The sequence below is a fragment of the Salvelinus sp. IW2-2015 genome, unplaced genomic scaffold (assembly GCF_002910315.2).
Source record: "Salvelinus sp. IW2-2015 unplaced genomic scaffold, ASM291031v2 Un_scaffold2822, whole genome shotgun sequence".
Lineage (NCBI taxonomy): Eukaryota > Metazoa > Chordata > Actinopteri > Salmoniformes > Salmonidae > Salvelinus > Salvelinus sp. IW2-2015.
In genome coordinates this window covers 37,089-40,115 of record NW_019944122.1, presented here as the reverse complement: position 1 = coordinate 40,115, position 3,027 = coordinate 37,089, and the positions used below count along the sequence as shown (strand labels likewise).

The window sequence follows — 3,027 nt, the reverse complement described above, 5'->3', positions numbered from 1 at the left end:
TAAACCTGTTTCATTACAATATCCATAATAAACCTGTTTCATTACAATATCCATAATAAACCTGTTTCATTACGATATCCATAATAAACCTGTTTATATGGACACAACTGAAATCGAGTTATTGACGGGACTTTTGATAAAAGCATAAAATCGACAATCAAAATAAAAGTCCTACCACAGTGACCATGTCATTTTTGCGTAGACTATTTGATTGGGAGTTCGGCTCTGTATAGACATGATTGGTTGACAGTAGATGGGGGCGGGTGGCCCTGTATAAACAAACTCACTTCCTTGACAACTTCTTGACAACAGCTCTGGCACCGGAAGAAGTATGACTGATCTGACTTCTGAGAGGCCGTATCAGCGTAAATGCTGCACGGTCAACGCAGACTGCAGAGTTAAAGGCGCTGCACGTGTAACAGTATAACTTTAGTGCGTCCCCTCGCCCCGACCCGGGCGCGAACCAGGGACCCTCTGCACACATCAACAACAGTCACCCACGAAGCATCGTTACCCATCGCTCCACAAAAGCCTACAGCCCTTGCAGAGCAAGGGGAACCACTACTTCAAGGTTTCAGAGCAAGTGACGTCACCGACTGAAAGGCTGCTTCCAGACACCAAATGAGACAACACCCCACTCTGAACATTTAGGCTTTGTGACTAACTGTGCTGCAGGCAACAATTTAATTACGCTTTTGTTTGCCGACGTTTACTGCCACCGGCCGTATTCCACGGGTGTTGAGCGTTCGTAAATGCATCAGTTATTCTGGTATCTGGCACATTCAGACGAGTGATCTGAAATCGGAGTAGATGGCCAGAGTGAATTTACTAACGCGACCTAATTCGACTGATTGCTCAGAAAATTGTGGTTTTAATCGGCGTATGCTTACTTTTGATTTTTAATTTACGCAGGTTAAACTAAGCAGAGTAAAGTGTTTACATAACTAATGCTATAGTCAGCCTTGTGCCACAATACGTTTAATATCGAATTATTMGTGTGCATGTTAACGTAATCAATGAATACAGGAGTGTCAACACGTAGTTAGTCCCTCTAGTCCGTATCGCTACATTCATGAGTGACCATGGTGAGACATTGCTGGTCACTGATAAAGAAAATACGTTTAGCATTAATTAACGTAGTTAAAGAAACACGAGAATATATTAAACGACATAACACCCTGGCTAACTACCTAGCTCAGTGGCCTAACGTCCCTTACAACTAGTTGGGTTTGTCAATTCTATATGTACATCTCGGTGGAGTTGCGACGACTCTGGGCGGAATACACCTCCGGTAACATCGAGTCGCTGTCAATSGATATGACGAAACAGCCRGTGGTTGGTAATAGACAAAAACGTTTTATTTAAAAAAGTATGGATTTCAGCAAACAAAGGCWCGCAGCTACAGAGGACAAACATAGGTACACGGTGAGGTTTAGTCCGCCCACAGTAGTCACAGCTCAACCCCATTGATGTGATGGACATAGTGGAGTCGAGAAAACCTCGGCTAACTTACAGCCAGTCCATCTCCTCGACTGCTTGGGCGATCTCAGGCATAACGCCCATTTCTGTGGACGAAAGGGAACCATTATTGGCAGAAAAAAAGGACTTAAATCAATCTTAAATGTGTTAACKTATAGATAAGTACTGATAACAGTGAGAATACAGTTAAAAATATATTTTCATTTCTTACCAGAAAACGCAGCCATTTTTGCCAACGACTTTGACAAAAACGGATGTGACGTCTTTCTTCTCACTCATTTAATGTGCATGCGCCACCAACTGTACGGGAAGTGAACTGGAAAACATTTTTAAATCTATTGCGCAAAGGGAGAAATAAAACATACAAAATACAAAAATAGATACACAAAAAAACATCCCACTACTTCATTCATAGTTCAATCCAAAGCAAACGCTTTTTTTGGGGGGGGGGGGGGTTGTTATAAAATATATATTTTTTTTTATTAACAACAAATCCATACAAAAAGTACATGGCGAACACAAGTATTTAATCTTTATTTAACTAGGCAAAACAGTTAAAAACGAATTCTTATTTACAATGATGGCATACCAAAAGGCAAAAGGCCTCCTGCGGGTCGGGGGCTGCGATTAAAAAAAAWATATATATATATATACATATTTTATTTTTAAAGATATATATATATAAATAGTACAAAACACACATCACGACAAGGGAGACAACACAACCTAAAGAGAGACCTAAAGACAACAAAATAGCAAGGCAGCAGCACATGACAACACAGCATGGTAGCAACACAACAACAACATGGCAGCAGCACAAAACATGATACAAACATTATTGGGCACAGTCAACAGCACAAAGGGCAAGAAGGTAGAGACAACAATACATCACACAAAGCAGCCACAACTCTCAGTAAGAGTGTCCATGACTGAGTCTTTGAATGAAGAGATGGAGATAAAACTGTCCAGTTTGAGTGTTTGTTGCAGCTCGTTCCAGTCGCTAGCTGCAGCGAACTGAAAAGAGGAGCGACCCAGGGATGTGTGTGCTTTGGGGACCTTTAACAGAATGTGACTGGCAGAACGGGTGTTGTWTGTGGAGGATGAGGGCTGCAGTAGATATCTCAGATAGGGGGGAGTGAGGYCTAAGAGGGTTTTATAAATAAGCATCAACCAGTGGGTCTTGTGATGGGTATACAGAGATGACCAGTTTACAGAGGAGTAYAGAGTGCAGTGATGTGTCCTATAAGGAGCATTGGTGGCMAATCTGATGGYCRAWTGGTAAAGAGTATCTAGCTGCTCGAGAACACCCTTMCCTGCCGATCTATAAATGAYGTCTCCGTRATCTAGCATGGGWWGGATGGTCATCTGAATCAGGGTTAGTTTGGCAGCTGGGGTGAAAGACAAGCGATTACGATAGAGGAAACCAAGTCTAGATTTAACTTTAGCCTGCAGCTTTGATATGTGAGGACATTTGGGCTAGGGGGTACAATATCACATTACACAAGAACCTGAGGGGGTACACTATCACATTACACAAGGACCTGAGTG

General features: G+C 42.0%; 1 long non-coding RNA gene across 1 annotated transcript in view; it reads right to left on the bottom strand.

Annotated features, from left to right (window-relative positions):
• LOC112074799 (uncharacterized) overlaps window positions 1–1,773 on the bottom strand; it is a 40,310-nt gene extending 38,537 nt beyond the window's left edge. Inside the window, exons 1-2 of the long non-coding RNA XR_002894842.2 lie at window positions 1,691–1,773; window positions 1,514–1,565 (exon numbers count right to left, since the gene is read on the bottom strand). This is a non-coding gene — a long non-coding RNA (uncharacterized lncRNA). The remainder of the gene's footprint in view (window positions 1–1,513; window positions 1,566–1,690) is intronic.
• Window positions 1,774–3,027: the final 1,254 nt, after the last annotated feature.